Source organism: Phoenix dactylifera, chromosome 2, assembly GCF_051530095.1.
Source record: "Phoenix dactylifera cultivar Ajwa chromosome 2, Ajwa_hap1_PhDact_Kaust_v1.1, whole genome shotgun sequence".
NCBI classification, from domain to species: domain Eukaryota; kingdom Viridiplantae; phylum Streptophyta; class Magnoliopsida; order Arecales; family Arecaceae; genus Phoenix; species Phoenix dactylifera.
The window spans coordinates 21,359,318-21,380,949 of NC_143191.1; positions in this window are offsets into that span (position 1 = coordinate 21,359,318).

Consider the following 21,632-nt stretch of genomic DNA (forward strand, 5'->3'; position numbering starts at 1 on the left):
GCTGCCTTAACACCGAAAAAGACATCCTCTGGAAAACCCTGAGAGAGCCGACTCCGCTACCTCGGGGACGACTCGGGAGGTTTACTTTTTACTTGCGGGGACGACTCCGCTTACTGTGGAGACGACTCGCGCATCTCACTTGAAATCGGCCTTTCTGCCGCCTCTGAGAGAGTCGACTCCGCTACTGAGAGAGTCGACTCCGCTATCGCGGGGACGACTCGGCAGGTGCCGGGGACGTCTCCAGTCGTGCCAGTTCTTCCTGTTTGTGCCAGAGACGTCTCTGAGACAATCCGGAGACGTCTCGGCTGTCCCTGATCTGTTTTCTTCAGCTCAAAAATTCTTCAATAAATTCATAAAATTATGGGAACTTGCCTAGACATTTCTTAACAATATTCTTAATTAAACACATAAAATCCTTAAGTAAATTGTTAAGATAAATGGAATTATACTCTAGTGTTTTGTATTCATCAAAATCCATTAGGGGGTCAACAGCTCCTACAAGTTAGGAGCCCTTGATCTTTTTCCTAAGAGGGGCGCCGGCCCCTCTCTTCATGCCGCACCAAGGAAGGAAAAGGGGAAGGGCTTGCGCCCCTCCCTCTTGGTAAACCCTAATCCTCATTAAGTAAGATTTGGGAGGCCCTAATGTGGCTAAGCCCTAATCTAATTAGGCTTAGTCCAAAGGTGAACCAATTGGGTTTAATCTAGGTAAGTCCTATTCCAATTAGAACTTAATGAACCATGACTCAATTGAACCCTTCAATCCTAATCTAATTAGGAGTCTTCTTGATTCATTAGATTAATAATTAATTGGGACTTAAGAAGTCCTAATCCAATTAGGATTTATTCAATTTTAGTCCTAATCCAATTAGGACTCTAATTTGAATTCGAAGTCCTAATCTAATTAGGACTTCTAGGAATCCTATTCTAAGTAGGAATCCAAATTGAATTCAAAATTCTAATCTAATTAGAATTGTAGGAATCCTACTCCAAGTAGGAATCCCAGTCCTACTCCAAGTAGGACTCCCAGTCCTAATCCAATTAGGACTCTAGGAATCCTACTCCAAGTAGGATTCCTGTTTTAAGTCCAATTAATCAATTTCCATTCCTTCTTCAACTTATTATCAATCGAATTGATTACTCGTGATTCATAATCACTTTTCAACCATCGGATCGGTCAATACTTCTAGTGTGTGTGACCCCATAGGTTCTATTCTGACTGGTAGTGAGATATATTGCGATCTATATCATAATATCATTGAAAACTCCTTTCAATGGATTGGAACGATTCCAATTCAACTCATTAGGGTTTATCGATCATCGAGATATTTCCTGTGAGTCTCACCATCCACCAGTGACACCTAACAGCATGTAGTGGCTACCCAGCAGAACAGAATGGTGAACCTCTAGGTGCAGTTATTATGTGATACAGTCCTACTATCGTGGATCCTTACAGGACGGAGGTCATGGACAACTCGTCAAACCCCATCGTCTGTCGTATGTAAAGATTTATTCGACTTAAGTTTGAGAGTGAAAAACTCTTTCTCCACTGTGCATACTGCCCCGGCCGAGGTCTTACGAACTCAGTCTTATAAATCACATAGGATCTCTCCTTATCTATCAAGGTCGATAGATTCCTTATAGGTGTATATCCTACTCCTACAGTGAACCTACTGTAGCCAATCTACACTGCATGGACCCATATGGCTAGAGACTATGTATACGTGCAGTCAAACTACAATAACCTTACTGTGAGTAGCCGAAGCACCGCAGGTCAAAGGACCAGTCACACTACTGCAACATCAAGCAAGTCACTGACGAGTGGATAGACATCCAAGTGACTTCTTGTCTTGGTCACGCTCAGTACCCTTGTTCTCTAACAAGTACTTGCACAATTGCTCCAGTGTCCCTACACTATGGACTCAAGACTCGTCCATCAAAGAAAGCAATATGTGCACTAATCTCAGCGGATCAATCACCGTCCTCGTGATGATCCATCGATCAGGAGCAATTTAGGAATTAATCACCAATGACACATGCCTCAAATTCTCAGCTCTTGAGAATATGCGTCATCATCGTATTAATTCCTTGGACGATTCATGGACACATAAGAACATGAATGAAAAGAATGCCCAACTTAATTAGGTCAAGTACAAATTTATGTTCCAGAATAAAATAATGCATCAGCCAAATTGGCTTCTAGGGCATACTTCTAACAATCTCCCACTTGCACTAAAGCCAATCGGCCATAAACTTAAGCCCCATCTTCTCAAGATGCATTTCAGTTTTATGCTGACTTATCTGCTTAGTGAATGGGTCCACCACATTTCTTGTGGAGTCTACTCTTTGATCCTCTACTTATTTCTTTTCGAGGTAGTCACTTATTATGTTAAACTACCGCTCTATGTGCTTCAGTTTCTGGTGAGACCTTTAGCTCCTTAGCTAGTGCTATGGTGCCTTTGTTATTGCAGTAGAGTGTTATGACATCTGATGACATTACACCTAACTCTGCAATGAACTTCTTAAACCAAAAGGTTTCCACTGCACCCTTAGAGACGGTTTGACATTCAGCTTCTAAGGTAGAATCTACAATGATCGGTTGTTTGGAACTCTTCCAATTTACTGAACCACCGTTGCACATATTCTAATGTAGACTTTCTATCATCAATATGTGTGCATCATCCTACCTTCAACTCTTATCTTCTCCCAAAGACTAAGAACATGTCCTTAGTTTTTCTTAAGTACTTAAGACTGTTCTACACAGCTATCCTGCGCTTCTTGCCTGGATTTGACTGATATATGCTCGTGACACTCACAGCATGTACTATATCAAGTCACGTACATTGCATGGTATACATGAGGCTCTCTATAGCCGAAGCATAAGGGATCTTGCTCATCCGCTGAATCTCTTCAGATGTGTTGGGGCACATCTTGCTCTCTATAATCCCCTTTTAGAGGTTTCCATGCCGAACCTCTTCAGCACTCCCTCTATATACTTATTCTGTGACAGGACAAGCATCCTCTTAGATCTATCCCTATAGACCTTAATTCAGAATATAGGATGCTTTCCCAAGGTCTATCATGGATAATTCCTTAACCAAACCTTGACCTAAGTTAGTATGGAAATATCATTCCCAATTTGAAGGATATCATCCATGTACAATACGAGGAATGCAATAGTCCTCCCACTAACTTTCTTATAAACACATGGTTTCTTTTCGTTATTGATGAAATCAAACGATTTGATTATATCATTGAAACGAGTGTTCCAACTCCGAGATACTTGCTTTTGTCCATAGATAGACCTTTGCAGCTTACAGACCTTGTGACCACCATCACAGTATCATGATATGCTGCAACAGCAAGCAATATTCGAATGGACTTCAACAATGCTACAGGGTGAAAAGTATCCTTATAATCAGTACTTTCGCACTGACTATAACCTTTCGCCACTAGTCTTGCCTTATAGGTCTCTACCTAATCATCCGAACTTAATTTCCTCTTATAGATCCATTTATACCCAATAGGTACTATACCTTCTGGTGGATCTACTAAGGTTCAGACTTGGTTGGAATGGATGGAGTCCATCTCTGACTTCATCGCTTCCAGCCATCTCTCGAAATTGATGTCTAACATCGCCTCGTTGTAGGTATTAAGATCCTTACCTTGATTCCTATCTCCCATGAGGAACACTTCCTCTACATCCTCTGTAAGCATACCTAAGTACCTTTCAGGCGGACGGAAGATCCTACTAGATTTACGAGGTGGAGGAGGTACTACGTGTACTGGCTTAATATAAATAGGTTCTACAGGCACAATGGCTCGTTGCTGTTTTAGAAACTTTCTCTTCAAGCTCAATTTTTCTCCCACTGTTTCTATCAAGGATAAACTATTTTCCATGAAGATAGCATCTAGGCTCACAAACACTTTGTGATCCTTTGGGACGAAAAGTCGTATCCTAATGACTCTTTAGGATATCCTATAAAATGAGCATTAATTGTCCTATCCTCTAACTTGTCCGCCTGTTGTCGCTTGAGTTGAGCTGGACATCCCCAAATCTTGAGATAACCAAGACTCAGCTTCTTACCATGTCATATCTCATATGGTGTGGTAGGAACGGACTTTAGAGGAAACTCTATTCAATAAGTAAATAGTTGAAAATAGGACATCTATCTAAAGAAACAAGGGTAAATCAGTGAAGCTCATCATGGACCGGACCATATCCAATAGAGTCCGATTCCTCCTCTCTGACACTCCATTGAGCTGAGGTGTACCAGGAGGAGTCCATTATGAAACTATACCATTCTCCTTGAGATAATCACAAAACTCTCCACTAAGGTATTCACCTCCTCGATCTGATCGAAGAACCTTAATGAGTTTTTCTGTTTATTTTTCTACTTCATATCTCAACTGAAAGAGTAGATGCCCTACAAGCCAATTGCAATATGTATTGCGAAGGGTTTTTCTTTTGATTTATCCAAATCATGTACATGACATTTAAATATGAATAAAGGCATTATATTTTATCATATGCTGTTGATTATATTTATGATAAACTCCTTAGATTAGGGCAATGGTTTTAAGACTATGATGAGATCATACTAGTGAGACTTAAAATCCTAAAATCCTAATCTTAAATATTCCCAGTCATTGGTACATTGAGTCGGGGATCAATGATTACCGGAAAGACTGGCATGTCTTATGTATGCTCGATGCAGAGGATGATTGATCTCAAAATCATTTGTGTAGAGACACTAATACAAAGATATGGGTGCTCATTAGAAGAATGAGTTCACTGAATTGACCTACAAAGAGAAATCTTATGAAGTCTTACTTACATGTCAAAAGATGATTCTCTTAGTGGGAGTTGTGCAACTGATCCTTTGACCTGAGATCACCATGGTATCTTGTGCACATGAACCTATGTTTTGGTTTACACTCATTCATGACAATAAGTTATGTACGAGGTCTTCTGGATATGGTGGATTGTGTACGAAGATTATGAGTAGGTCAACAAGGAATTAATCACTTCTAGTAAGAGAAGATAGCATCCTATTTATTCTAATCATATGATAATTCAGGAAGCCTTTGATCAAAGCAGAATGAAAATTAGAAAGAGTTTCTAATGTTTCATTATTTGAATTATCATTAAAAGATTGAGAAAAATATGAATATGAAATTGAGTTTGACATATATTCATACTCATATACATATTTGGGATGCAGTTTGATTAAAGGATTGAATTGCATGGTAACTTGCCACTGAAGGGTATTTTTGGTATTTCCACCAAATTCCATATTTTCCGGGTAGACATGACACGTTGCTAGACGTCAATCTTGTCTTATAGGTTTGATCGAACTAAAGAGTTTAATTCGATCATCAATTAGAAAGGATTCTAATTGTTAAGTTCGGGTTCGCGCAGTTTGGACTTAAATCGATTAGAAGAGTTCTAATCAAGTTGGGTCAACTCGCACTCACACCTATTGCTGGCTAAGTATGGAACCCAATGGGTCACACACAAGAAAACTTATCAAGGGTCTAATTGGATTAGATCATGTTTGCAAGATAAACATCCTAGCAGGTGTTGCAAACCTTAGCTCCTGATTCGAACTGGATTCGAATCTGATTCGAACTGGATTCGAATCTGATTCGAATTGGATTCGAATCTGATTCTTAATTGATCTAATTTGATTAGATCATATTCTAATATGGGTTAGCCAAGAGTTGGCACCTAAATTGGCTTGATTTGAGTCTAATTGGATTAGATTTGATAAAACATTTAATTTTGACCGTTGGATCAACATTTGGATGAAGAGAAGGATCAAATGGATGGCGCCATGGATTAGAGCCATTGGATCTTCATCATGGGATGATGGGAGATCATGATCTCGTGATGGACTTGTGATATTGACTTAGTCAACATCAGATGGCGTGAGAAAGAAGGGAATACGGTGAATTTAGAATGGTGCCTCATGAAGAAGTGCCACTTGGATTGGATAAAGATGACACGTCATCATATCCTAACTACTTTCCCTTCAACCGCATCATTCTCTCTCTCCTTCTTTCTTATGGCGCCACCAATAAGGGCCTTTGGATCATCATCTAGCCTTGATCAATGGTTGAGAATGCTCCCTATTTTTCATGCGTGAGAAGAAATGAAGAGAGGCATGAGTACGGTGGATTTCATGAAGAGATGCTTAGGGAATGGATAAGGATGAAGCGCCATATCATAAGCACTTCATCTTATCCTAACTACTTCTGATATGCCGTCTCATCAAATGACACATCACTTGATCTCACGCCCCTCTTCATGCATGAATGGATGGCTACAATGCATCCGTACGCCATCTATAAATAGGGAATGCTCCCGGTGTTTTCAAATCATCGGAAATCAATCCAACTCTCTCTCTCTCATATCCCTTCTTTCTTACATTAGTTTCTTTCTTTCTAACATTGCTTCTAGTGTGTCCTAAGCCAAGACAAGGTGGTCTTCATTAGGACAAAAGGATTAGAAGTGATTTTAGAAGGCTAAAGAAAAATAGAAAGGAAGGAAAGCAAGCCGTTAGAGTTCTTTAGAAGAATTCTGCATTAAGGATCAAAAGTCTTTGGAGCTAAAGTCTTGATCAAGTTTTCGTGTGGATCACCATTGGAGGGCGGACACTTGGACGCCTCGTAGAGATTGTACACTTTGGATTAGCATTTGAGGTATTCTACTAATTCTGCATTTATTTTATATTATTTGATTGTAATCATTAAGGTGATCTAGGCTTAAAAGGGTTTCATGCATAGGGACTTTATTAAGAAAATTTTAAAATCCCTAGCTTCCGCTGCCCATTATGACATGCTAGAACCCTTCAGTGGTATCAGAGCTATCCTTAATTGGTTCAATCAAATAATAATGCATGATGTATGATTATTAATTTACTATGAGATAGTAATGTCATATGCTTAATGAAATGCTGAAATATATGATTCATATATGATATGATATGTAATAAAATGTCATGATATGAAATTTTCCATATGAAAATATGTTGAAGCATGTTAATTAGTTGCTTATAATTTATACATGCTATGAGATAGCTATGATGCATGATAGCTTATTTTAGATATGTTAAATATATGTTACAATTAAAGAATGTGCTAGAGATTAGTAAGCCCTCAATAAAAATTATATTAAGTCATAGTGTTAAAAAATTTTAAGCTAACCCATTCTAGAACAATTAATCTAATTGGTGTCTAAGGAAAGCACTAAAGGTGGTTACTTAATTAGGACCTTACTCTTTGAGTAAGGGGAGCCTCCCACCTGCTTACCTGGCCAATTGTTTGATTGTCTATTATGGATAAGCTTAATATTGATATAATACTATTGATAGCCTTCCTTCATGCCTCGATATTATTATGTCAAGATCCATGCTAGTTTGTTGTGCGAACACAAAACTTGCAATGGGGACTGATGTTATACTGTCTTGGTGCATTAAGATGCTTATGGCATATTTTAATATATTGCCTTGTTGTGCAACCACAAGGGCAATATTATTTGAATATGACTATATGGAAATGAAGGGTTTGACTTAACTAAAATATTATTGTTTGTTGTGCTAACACAAGGCAATAAGTATTTTAAGAGGACAAGATAAAGTTGAGAATTGCATGAGATGCAATCGGAAAGAGTTTCCTACCTTTGAACTCATAAAGGTTTGTTGTGTAACCACAAGGCTTTTTATGATGAATTAGGATCTCAACCCTACTAAGAAAAATTATATTTTCACGTTTATCATAGGAGAGGGCTATGATATTCGATAAAAATAGTAGGAGACAAATTAGATTAAAGTCCTTATCTAGTTGCAAACATGTCATCATGATTGGTCTGCTTATATTAGTTATGTTCTTGCATATGTAGAATTATTAAATGGCTTCTTCACTTTCACTAAGAGGCATCTTAGATGCCAACAAGTTGACCGGACCAAACTATGTGGACTGGTTGAGGAATTTAAAGATAGTACTCACTCAGGAGAAAATTTCCTATATACTTGAAACCCCTAATCTTGGAGATCTAGGGGATGATGCTACAGAAGAGGAGGTTGCCACACATAAGATGTGGAAAAATGACAGTTTGACTGTCAAATGTATCATACTTGCCTCTATGAGCAATGAATTACAGAGGCAACATGAAGGCATGGACACTCAATCCATACTTCTCAATTTAAAAGAGTTGTATGGAGAACAAAGCAGGACTGCTAGGTATGAGATATCTAAGCAGTTGTTCCGTGCTAGAATGAATGAAGGAACTCCAGTGCAAAACCATGTTCTTATGGTTATAGACTTAATCACTAGATTAAGTCAATTAGGTTTTGCTATGGATAGTGAGCTCAGTCAGGATTTGATCCTGCAATCACTGCCTGATTCATTCTCTCAGTTTGTTGTGAACTTTCACATGAACAAGCTGAACACCTCCCTGCCCGAGCTGTTAAATATGCTCAAAACAGCTGAAGGCCATATTAAGAAGGATAAAGGTCCACTCCTTCTTATAGATGGCACTTCTAAAAAGAAATCGGAAAATAAGGGTTCTAAGAAACGATTGAACCCCAAGAGTAGCATCAAAAAGAAAAAAGGAAAGAAAAACTCCGGATCAAGTACCTGTTTTCATTGCGGCAAAGCTGGCCACTGGAAAAGGAATTGCAAGAGTTTTCTTGCAAGTATGAAGACCGATGCAAGAGTTGCATCAAAAGGTATGTTTATGTTACATGCCAACTTGTCATTAAGTTCTTCAAATTCAAATTCATGGGTATTGGATACCGGCTGTGGTTTTCACATTTGCAAATCTTTGCATGGACTACAGAAAATTAAAATTTTGAAGAAAGGTGACTTCGAGCTGTATGGCGCTGGAGGAGAGTCCATCCAGGCTGAAGCTGTTGGAACCTATAACTTGGAGTTACCTTCGGGAGAGCTCCTACAATTAGAAGATTGTTATTATATGCCCAAAATTATTAGAAATGTAATTTCCATTCCTTTGTTGTTAAAGAAAGGATTTGAAATTAATGGAAAGGGCAATGGTTGCTCTATTTATTTTTCTAATAAGCATCTTTGCAATGGCATTATGGAAAATGGTCTTCTTGTTTTATTACTTAATGACAATGTCTTTCATATTAATAAAAGCAATAAAAGAAAGAGAGAGGAAGTAAATAACACCCTTCTTTGGCATTGCCGACTTGGTCACATAAGTAAATCAAGAATCAACAAGTTATACAAAGAAGAGTTCTTTGATCCTTATGATTATGAATCATTAGGAACTTGTGAATCTTGTCTTATGGGTAAAATGACTAAGTCTCCATTCACTGGACATGGAGAAAGGGCAAGTGAGTTATTAGGACTTATACACACAGATGTATGTGGTCCTATGACAACTCCAGCTAGAGGTGGATACTCTTACTTCATCACCTTCACTGATGATTTATCAAGATTCGGATATGTGTATCTTATGAAACATAAATCCGAAGCTTTTGATAAGTTTAAAGAGTATCAAAGTATGGTTGAAAAACAAACCGAAAAGTGTATTAAAATCCTTCGATCTGATCGAGGAGGTGAATACCTTTCTAGTGAGTTTTTAAATCATCTTAAAGAAAAGGGCATTCTCTCTGAATGGACACCTCCGTATACGCCACAATTAAATGGTGTAGCTGAACGGAGAAATCGTACTTTATTAGATATGGTACGGTTCATGATGTGCTTTACTGATCTTCCTATTTCCTTCTGGGGTTTTGCCCTAGAGACTGCTGCACTAATATTAAACAGGGTACCTTCTAAGTCTGTACCTAGCACTCCATATAAGATATGGAGAGGAAAGAAGCCTAATCTTAAGTATCTTAAGATATGGGGTTGTCAAGCTTATGTCAAAAGAAATTTTGGACACAAGCTAAGTGCTAGATCAAATAAATATATTTTTGTAGGTTATCCTAAAGATAGTATAGGATACATCTTCTATCATCCTACCGAACAAAAAGTTTTTGTAGGTAGGCATGCCATTTTCTTAGAAAAAGAGTTTATCTTAGAAAAGGGCAAGGATAGAAAAATAGAACTTGAAGAAGTTCAAGACCTACAAATAGAAACACAAGAAATTCTTCAACCAGATGTACCCATTGATGAGGTACAACCACAACACACATCTCCTCTCCGAAGGTCAGATAGAGTGCGAAGAGCACCTGAGAGATATGGGTTCATCATTGAAAATGATGAAGCCCACATTGTTCAGAATAATGATCCTCTGACCTATTCGGAAGCTGTCATGAGTAATGACTCTGACAAATGGCTAGAAGCCATGAAATCCGAAATAGATTCTATGTATACCAACCAAGTATGGACTTTGGTTGATGCACCAGAGGGTGTAAACCCTATAGGTTGCAAATGGGTCTATAAGAAAAAGATTGGAGCAGATGGCCAAGTAGAAACCTACAAGGCTAGATTGGTGGCAAAAGGTTTCAGGCAAAAGCAAGGAATTGACTATGATGAAACTTTTTCGCCAGTAGCTATGCTCAAATCTATTCGGATTTTGCTTGCAATAGCTGCATACTATGATTATGAAATCTGGCAGATGGATGTCAAAACCGCCTTCCTTAATGGTTATCTTGAGGAAGAAGTTTACATGACACAGCCAGAAGGATTTGTCTCAAGTAAGAGAGCAAATCAAGTATGCAAGCTTAAGAGATCCATTTATGGATTAAAGCAAGCATCGAGGAGTTGGAACATCCGTTTTGATACAACAGTCAAAGAGTTTGGTTTTATCAAAAATGTGGATGAACCATGTGTGTACAAGAAGACTAGTGGGAGTGCCATTGTCTTCTTAATATTGTATGTAGATGATATACTGATCATTGGAAATGATATTCCAATGTTACAATCGGTCAAGACTTGGCTGTCAAAAAGCTTTTCCATGAAAGACTTGGGAGAAGCATCCTATATACTTGGTATAAAGATCTATAGGGATAGATCTAAAAGGATGCTAGGCTTGTCCCAGTCTAGGTACATAGATAATGTGCTGAAAAGATTCAGCATGGAAGAAAGTAAAAGAGGTTATTTGCCTATGAGTCATGGCATACGTCTCTCTAAGAAGATGTCTCCTAAGATATCTGAAGAGAGGAATAGAATGAATTCTATTCCCTATGCTTCGGCAATAGGATCGATTATGTATGCTATGCTATGTACTAGGCCTGATGTTGCTTATGCCTTAGGCATAACAAGTAGATTTCAGGCTGATCCAGGAGAGGATCATTGGATAGCTGTGAAAAATATTCTTAAGTACTTGAGAAGGACTAAAGATATTTTTCTAGTTTATGGAGGATCTGAGTTGAAACTAGAAGGATTTTCTGATTCTAGTTTTCAATCAGATCTAGATGATAGCAAGTCCACTTCAGGGTATGTCTTTACCCTAAATGGTGGTGCAGTGAGCTGGAAGAGTTCCAAACAGCAAACTGTAGCTGACTCAACTACTGAGGCAGAATACATTGCTGTAAGTGAAGCCGCTAAGGAAGCTGTCTGGATGAAGAAGTTCATCTCTGAGTTAGGAGTAGTTCCCGAGATTGCTGGACCAGTCCCAGTTTATTGTGATAACACTGGAGCTGTTGCTCAAGCGAAGGAACCAAGGTCTCATCACAAATCCAAGCACATTCTAAGACGCTTCCATCTTGTTCGAGAGATTGTCGAGAGACAAGACATAGTCATTGAACGAGTAGACACCAAGAACAACCTAGCAGACCCGTTCACTAAAGCTCTACCACAACAGCAGTTCGATCGCCACCTCGATTGTATGGGGATAAAATATAAGAGCGATTGGCTTTAGTGCAAGTGGGAGATTGAAAGAGTAGATGCCCTACAAGCCAATTGCAATATGTATTGCGAAGGGTTTTTCTTTTGATTTGTCCAAATCATGTACATGACATTTAAATATGAATAAAGGCATTATATTTTATCATATGCTGTTGATTATATTTATGATAAACTCCTTAGATTAGGGCAATGGTTTTAAGACTATGATGAGATCATACTAGTGAGACTTAAAATCCTAAAATCCTAATCTTAAATATTCCCAGTCATTGGTACATTGAGTCGGGGATCAATGATTACCGGAAAGACTGGCATGTCTTATGTATGCTCGATGCAGAGGATGATTGATCTCAAAATCATTTGTGTAGAGACACTAATACAAAGATATGGGTGCTCATTAGAAGAATGAGTTCACTGAATTGACCTACAAAGAGAAATCTTATGAAGTCTTACTTACATGTCAAAAGATGATTCTCTTAGTGGGAGTTGTGCAACTGATCCTTTGACCTGAGATCACCATGGTATCTTGTGCACATGAACCTATGTTTTGGTTTACACTCATTCATGACAATAAGTTATGTACGAGGTCTTCTGGATATGGTGGATTGTGTACGAAGATTATGAGTAGGTCAACAAGGAATTAATCACTTCTAGTAAGAGAAGATAGCATCCTATTTATTCTAATCATATGATAATTCAGGAAGCCTTTGATCAAAGCAGAATGAAAATTAGAAAGAGTTTCTAATGTTTCATTATTTGAATTATCATTAAAAGATTGAGAAAAATATGAATATGAAATTGAGTTTGACATATATTCATACTCATATACATATTTGGGATGCAGTTTGATTAAAGGATTGAATTGCATGGTAACTTGCCACTGAAGGGTATTTTTGGTATTTCCACCAAATTCCATATTTTCCGGGTAGACATGACACGTTGCTAGACGTCAATCTTGTCTTATAGGTTTGATCGAACTAAAGAGTTTAATTCGATCATCAATTAGAAAGGATTCTAATTGTTAAGTTCGGGTTCGCGCAGTTTGGACTTAAATCGATTAGAAGTGTTCTAATCAAGTTGGGTCAACTCGCACTCACACCTATTGCTGGCTAAGTATGGAACCCAATGGGTCACACACAAGAAAACTTATCAAGGGTCTAATTGGATTAGATCATGTTTGCAAGATAAACATCCTAGCAGGTGTTGCAAACCTTAGCTCCTGATTCGAACTGGATTCGAATCTGATTCGAATTGGATTCGAATCTGATTCTTAATTGATCTAATTTGATTAGATCATATTCTAATATGGGTTAGCCAAGAGTTGGCACCTAAATTGGCTTGATTTGAGTCTAATTGGATTAGATTTGATAAAACATTTAATTTTGACCGTTGGATCAACATTTGGATGAAGAGAAGGATCAAATGGATGGCGCCATGGATTAGAGCCATTGGATCTTCATCATGGGATGATGGGAGATCATGATCTCGTGATGGACTTGTGATATTGACTTAGTCAACATCAGATGGCGTGAGAAAGAAGGGAATACGGTGAATTTAGAATGGCGCCTCATGAAGAAGTGCCACTTGGATTGGATAAAGATGACACGTCATCATATCCTAACTACTTTCCCTTCAACCGCATCATTCTCTCTCTCCTTCTTTCTTATGGCGCCACCAATAAGGGCCTTTGGATCATCATCTAGCCTTGATCAATGGTTGAGAATGCTCCCTATTTTTCATGCGTGAGAAGAAATGAAGAGAGGCATGAGTACGGTGGATTTCATGAAGAGATGCTTAGGGAATGGATAAGGATGAAGCGCCATATCATAAGCACTTCATCTTATCCTAACTACTTCTGATATGCCCTCTCATCAAATGACACATCACTTGATCTCACGCCCCTCTTCATGCATGAATGGATGGCTACAATGCATCCGTACGCCATCTATAAATAGGGAATGCTCCCGGTGTTTTCAAATCATCGGAAATCAATCCAACTCTCTCTCTCTCTCAGCATGCAGAAATGTTGCCCAAGGTGACAACCCAAGAGGGGGGGTGAATTGGGTCTTTTAATAACTTTTCAACTACTTCTAATCTTTTAGAGTTAATTAAGCTAAGTTGTATGGATGCAAAGTGGAATTTAAACTTAGCAGGAGTATGATTCTAATCTAATCAACTATTAAGCAGCGGACTCAATAAAAGATTAGTCTAAGTTTGCCTAAGTATGCAATTCAATACAATGAGTCTTAATGCAGTTATATTGAATGAGACTTGATTAAGTAAATTGAATACGCTTGCTACTATATGATGCACGGAGAAGAGTTAAGCAAGCAATTTATCTAAGTAAGTAAGTGAGTGAGGAAGTTAGATAACAAAGAGCATCACAAACACAACAAAAGTATAGTGGTTCGGTGCATCTCAGCACCTACATCCACTTCCCAAGGCCTCTTGGGAATTTCACTATAATCCCTCAGATTACAGTCGGTTGTTTTACAAGCTCACAACCCAACTTATTGTTTTGCGAGATCACAACGAACTCGGTTGGTTTTCACAGGCTCACCGACTAGAACCAACCGATTGTTTTCACGGGCTCACAATCCAACCCAGTTGGTTTTCCCAAAGGCTCACCAACCACAACCTTACAATGATTGTTTTTCGGGTTCACAATCAACCCAGTTGGTTTTCCCAAAGGCTCACCAACCACAACCTTACAACGTTGGTTTTCCCTTTGGCTCACCAACAAACCTTAACCCCTTGATTCAATCCCTTGATTGAATCAAGTTACAAGATATTAGAACAAGAGTTTAAATCAAATACAAGCTTCTCACATAAGCAAATATAGCAAATATAAATAAGTAAAGTAAAGAGAAGAAGCCTTCAAACAAATTTGTAGATGATGGAACTCGGCTTCTTCTTTACTTGACCCTCTTTTGATTTTGCACGAAGTAGAGGATCACCGAGGCAGCACACGGATGGAGAGGAAGCTTTGGGATTCACTTGGATGCTCTTCTTCTCTCTATTTTACTTTGAATGGCCCTTTTGTGCTTATGAAAGATTTTTCTTGTAATCTCTTTGAAATCTCTTCCCTAAATGTTCTCTCCCACTTCCATACCTTCTTCCCTAGCTCTCCTCTTGATTTTATAGCTTTAGAGAGAGTGGAAACAAAAATCTAGCCGTTAGAGACAAAAATAGAGCCGTTGGAATCAAGAAAAAACTAGCCATTATGCCTCCCAGCGTGCTCGAGTCGACTCGGCTGAAGTAGGAGTCGACTCGGCTGAAATAGGAGTCGACCTGTGAATAGTAGTCTGCCGGCACTGTAGCTGGGAGTCGACTCCGCACTGTAGCGCTGAAGTTGGAGTCGACTCGAGATCACTGTAGCGCTGAAAATCAACTTTCTGTCTTTTTGTTTGTTCTCAGTTGGAGTCGACTCGTAGAGTATTGGAGTTGACTCGAGCACTGTTTCTTGAAACTCTAGAGTGTCAGAGTCGACTCTAAACTTCCAGGAGTCGACTCGAGGACTATTCTTTTGAATTTTTCTTTGAATTTGCTCCTCCAACTTGAATCCTTTGAACTTGAAACTTGGGCCTGTTAGGAACCCGCACACGCCGCTGATATTTCAAAAATTAAATCAGATGGCAGCGGAAGAGGCATGTGCGGGATCGACGTTCATCGCATGAACGTTGTTTCGAGACCTTTCGTAATTAGGTAAGAATTAAAACCTTTAAAACTATTAGGAAGATCAGATCTTCACCTTGCGCGGGTAGATGATCACCGCAAATCTGAATTCGTGGTTTTTGGAAGAGGGTTCGCTTGAAGCGGTTCAAGTGCCCGGCCTCTACGGGTATCCACACGAAGCAGTGATCCGATCAAAGCTCTCTTGTCTTCCTGAGGTGCTAGCTCCCTTGCAAAGACTTCTTTTGATGGCTGATTTCCTCTCTTTCAATCAACCCTTGATTGTGCTTGAGAGGAGGAAGAAGAAGGATGAAGAAGAGGAAGAAGAAGAATCCCCACGCAGCCTTCTTTTCTTCCCTGCGTTGGAACCAAGGAAGGAGGCCAAGGAGAGGTGCACGCCTCTTCTTCTTTTCCCCTTGCTGATGGCGGCTGAACCAAGGAAGGGAGAGGGGTGGCCACGTGATGGAAGAGGAGAGGGAGAGCTCTTCTAGGGCGCCGGCCCCCTTTGCCCATTTTTATAACCATCTAGGGCTTCTACAATCTAGGAGCCCTAGAGTTATTTCCTAAGAGGGGCTCTCTTCTCCCTTCTCCACATGGAAAAGGGAGGGGCATATCCCCTTCCTCATGGTAAACCCTAATCCACATTAAGTAGGGTTTGAAAAGCCCTAATGTGGTCAAGCCCTAATCCAATTAGGCTTAGCCCAAGGGTGAACCAATTAGGATCCAATCTAGGTAAGTCCTAATCCAATTAGAACTTAAATCAATTTTGACTTAATTGAACTCTTCAATCCTAATCCAATTAGGAGTCTTATTGATTCATTAGATTAATAATTAATTGTGACTTAAGAAACCCTAATCCAAATTAGGACATATTTGATTTTAGTCCTAATCCAATTAGGACTCTATTTGAATCCGAAGTCCTAATCCGATTAGGACTCTAGGAATCCTACTCCAAGTAGGAATCCAATTTTGATTCAAAATTCCTAATCTCATTAGGATTGTAGGAATCCTATTCCAAGTAGGAAGCCCAGTCCTACTCCAACTAGGATTCCCAGTCCTAATCCAATTAGGACTCTAGGAATCCTACCCGAAGTAGGATTTGTGTTTAAGTCCAATTAATTAATTCCCTTTGTTCCTTCTTCAACTTCTTATCAATCAAATTGATTACTTGTGATTCCTAATCACGATTTCAACCATCGGATCGGTCAATACTTCTAGTGTGTGTGACCCCATAGGTTCTATTCTGACTGGTAGTGAGATATATTATGATCTCTATCACAATATCATTGAAAACTCTTTTCAATGGGTTGGAACGATTCCAACTCAACTCGTTAGGGTTTATCGATCATCAAGATAATCCCTATGAGTCCCACCATCCACCAGTGACACCTAGCAGCATGTAGTGGCTACCCAGCAGAATGGAATGATGAACCTCTAGGTGCAGTTAACGTGTGATACAGTCCTACTATCGTGGATCCCTACAGGACGGAGGTCATGGACAACTCGTCAAACCCCATCGTCTGTCATATGTCAAGATTTATTCGACTTGAGTTCGATAGTGGAAAACTCTTTTTCCACTTTATATTACTGCCCTGGCCAAGGTCTTAGAACTCAGTCTAACAAATCACATAGGATCACTCCTCTTCTATCAAGGTCGATAGATTCCTTATAGGTGCATACCCTACTCCTACAGTGAACTTACTGCAGCCAATCTACACTGCATGGACCCATATGGCTAGAGACCATGTATGTGTGCAGTCAAACTACAATAACCTCACTGTGAGTAGCCGAAGCACCGCAGGTCAAAGGACCAGTCACACTACTGCAACATCAAGCAAGTCACTGACGAGTGGATAGACATCCAAGTGACTTCTTGTCTTGGTCACGCTCAGTACCCTTGTTCTCTAACAAGCACCTGCACTATCACTTCAGTGTCCCTACACTGTGGACTCAAGTCTCGTCCATCCAGAAGGAAAGTGATCTGTGCACTGATCGGATCGATCACCGTCCTCGTGATGATCTATTGATCAGGAGCATTTAGAAATTAATCACCAATGATACATGGCTCAAATTCTCAACTCTTGAGAATATGTATCATCATCTTATTAATTTCTTGGACGATTCATAGACACATAAACAATATGAATGAAAAGATGCCTTTTATTTATTCAATAATAAATAGTCAAGTACAAAATTATATCCCTAGAATCAACAATGTGTCAGCCAAATTGGCTTCTAGGGCATACATCTAACAGGGCCAATGAAGTGTAGCTTTCTTCCAACTTTTCTTGAGAGCTTTTGAGGCCTTCTTGTATTTTTTCAACTTGCTATGTTCCTTGCAAAACAAATTATCTTTCTTCTTGCAAACACAAACATTAGTATTTATACTTCAAGGTTTTGTGATCATCAAAATCAATCTTTAAATCAATTTTTGGGTCATCAGTCTCCCCCTTTTTGATGATGACAAAACTTGGAGTATATGCAATATAAAGTATATTGTGTTCTAGAAGTAATGCATAGCTAAGTTGTTTGAAGTAGAAAATATATATCTTGATAATGCTTTAGATTTAATCAACTTAACACAATCAACATATTTTAATTTAAGCTGATTTGTATTCAATTCAAAACATAAAGCATTATGAGCATATACTCATACTCAAATATTTCTCCCCCTTTTTGACAACATCAAAAAGGTTGCAAAGTAATGAAACATTAAGCACAAAGGTTGCAACAAAGTAATGATACTCAAATATTCTTTTTTCTTAGTGTACTCTGATTTGCATGTCAAATTATTGCAAGAATATGAATCATATAACTCAAGGAGATTAATGAGCATAGATCAGAGCCAATTAGGATAATTTCAGAGGAGAACACATCGAATGTGATTCCAAGGATAATTTTCAAATCAAGTGTAGGTGGAAACTTTCTCAAGTTAATTCAAGAAGTACCAAGAATGATATTCAAAGAAAGCACGAAAGTTTTTTTTTTAATAATACCAAAATGCTCTGTCGTAAGCCAGCTTTGAAAGTTTCATTTAAGATCTTTTGCCCAATATATTAAGTATTTTAGCAACATGAGAGCAATTGAACTAATTTTCTTTTTGGAGTATAATAGCAATGTATTAAGTATGATTTCAAAATTCTTTTATGATAATAAGAGCATTGGGGCACAAATACCAAAATATGGATTCATGCAATTTTTGATACATCTTAGAGCTCTTTTATAGACTTTCTTTTATTTCTTTAGAAAATAAGCACAATTTGGTACATATAATAATGAATTGGCATAAAAATTGAAGTTCTAAAGAACAAGCCAATAAGAACTTCATTAGTAAATTCCAAAAATAGGTTTTCTAAGAGATACTCAAGAAAATTCAAAACATTATTCTCCCCCTTTTTCATTAAGTTAGAGGCTCTTAAGATCAACTGTCTGAATTGCAATTTGGTTCATGATTTATGCATAAGATATATTAACCAAATAACAAGCCTCAAGGTGTATCATAAAGATTTTCAGATCTAAATTTCAGATGATACATATTGGAGAGCATTAGGATCACTTTTCATTATGCTTTCTCTCTCCTTTAGTTATAGATTTTATGCAATTAAGTTCCATAAGATCTCTCCTTCTGAGATTTTCTTTCTCTCCCTCAATTGATCATTCCATTTAAGAGTTTAGAATTTGAAGATAATGTTCAATAAAATTGTCAATCTCAAAACAAATATATTTTCTATAAGTTTCAGCTTATTTTCATAAGACTCAATGTTTGAGATAAGACAACCTTTATAGAACTCATCTTAAGGTATAAACTTATTATATAATTAAAGCAAGTCTTGCAATATAAGGAGGTTCATCAAAATCAATCCATAAAAATCAAGGTATGAGATACTGAATATCTAAAGCTCCCCCTCAAAAGATGCATTCTTCTTTAATCATTCTTTTCTATTGTTGAATTTCAGATTTTAGTGATAAGCGTGAATAAAACTGAAATTCTATGATATCGAGAATGTAGAGTAATCTAGTATTATTCAAAATTTGTAGCAATTACTCGTTCTAATCCTTCAAGAACAAGTTATGCTTTCTCTTAATCTTAGAGAAAATGTATAGAAATATTAATCAGAAAATGATTCATTTGAAGCTTAGTTTCTTTCAAAAGCATTTACATTTTCTTTCTTTTAGAATCATTTGAGTGAGCTGAAATATTTCTAGCTTTAAGATCATTCACTCTATATATATTCTGATGGAAGTCTTTAAGAATGTAGGAGAGATAAACATATAGATGATCATTGAGGTATATATATTTATAGAACTCAATTTCTTAATCATAGTTTTTCAGCAATGTATACATGAAACACAACAAATTTTTTTAATATCAAAATAAAATCATATATTTAGAAATTTTTGTTTGCAATCAAGATCATCGAAGACACATCATTTAGACCAATATTGGTACACTTTAAAGATAAGAAATGATATGTTTCAGATGCGTATCGGGGCAAACAATCAAGGCATCAGAATTATTCTATTTTTCTTAAACTGTAGTTTTTATCTAAAAATCATATTGAGTTTAAGCTTTTATACAAAATCAGATTCTGAATTTTATAAAGATTTTCAATAGAGGCTTTCAAAATCATAATTTGAGATATGTATCTTCCACATTGTAGCTCATCTTAAATCATTACGATTGAAAACACATATTTCAATAACATTAGAGCACTTTATATTACTGCAAACCCCATCAGGACGGAGGTCATGGACAACTCGTCAAACCCCATCGTCTGTCATATGTCAAGATTTATTCGACTTGAGTTCGATAGTGGAAAACTCTTTTTCCACTTTATATTACTGCCCTGGCCAAGGTCTTAGAACTCAGTCTAACAAATCACATAGGATCACTCCTCTTCTATCAAGGTCGATAGATTCCTTATAGGTGCATACCCTACTCCTACAGTGAACTTACTGCAGCCAATCTACACTGCATGGACCCATATGGCTAGAGACCATGTATGTGTGCAGTCAAACTACAATAACCTCATTGTGAGTAGCCGAAGCACCACAGGTCAAAGGACCAGTCACACTACTGCAACATCAAGCAAGTCACTGACGAGTGGATAGACATCCAAGTGACTTCTTGTCTTGGTCACGCTCAGTACCCTTGTTCTCTAACAAGCACCTGCACTATCACTTCAGTGTCCCTACACTGTGGACTCAAGTCTCGTCCATCCAGAAGGAAAGTGATCTGTGCACTGATCGGATCGATCACCGTCCTCGTGATGATCCATTGATCAGGAGCATTTAGAAATTAATCACCAATGATACATGGCTCAAATTCTCAACTCTTGAGAATATGTATCATCATCTTATTAATTTCTTGGACGATTCATAGACACATAAACAATATGAATGAAAAGATGCCTTTTATTTATTCAATAATAAATAGTCAAGTACAAAATTATGTCCCTAGAATCAACAATGTGTCAGCCAAATTGGCTTCTAGGGCATACATCTAACAATCTCCCACTTGCACTAAAGCCAATTGGTCATATATCTTAGGCCCATCTTCTCAAGGTGGGCTTCAGTCTTTTGCTGACTCAGCTGCTTAGTGAATGGGTCTGCCACGTTATCCGCGGAGTCTACTCTCTGCACCTTTACATCATAGTCGCGTATGAAATGGAAGCGCCGCTCTATGTGCTTGGACTTCTGATGAGACCATGGCTCCATAGCTAGTGCTATGGTGCCAATGTTATCGCAGTAAAGTGTTATGGCATCTAATGACATTACACCTAACTCTGCAATTAACTTTTAATCAGAAGGTTTCCACTGCACCCTTAGATACGGCTTAACATTCAGCTTCTAAGGTAGAATCTATAATGATCGGTTGTTTGGAACTCTTCCAATTTACTGAACCACAATTGCACATATTCTGATGTAGACTTTCTATCATCAATATGTGTGCATCCTTCTACCTTCAACTCTGATCTTCTCCCAAAGACCAAGAACATGTCCTTAGTTCTTCTCAAGTACTTAAGACTGTTCTTCACAGCTATCCAGTGCTTCTTGCCTGGATCCGACTGATATCTGCTTGTGACACTCACAATAAGAGCTGTATCAGGTCGTGTACATAGCATGGCATACATGAGGCTTCC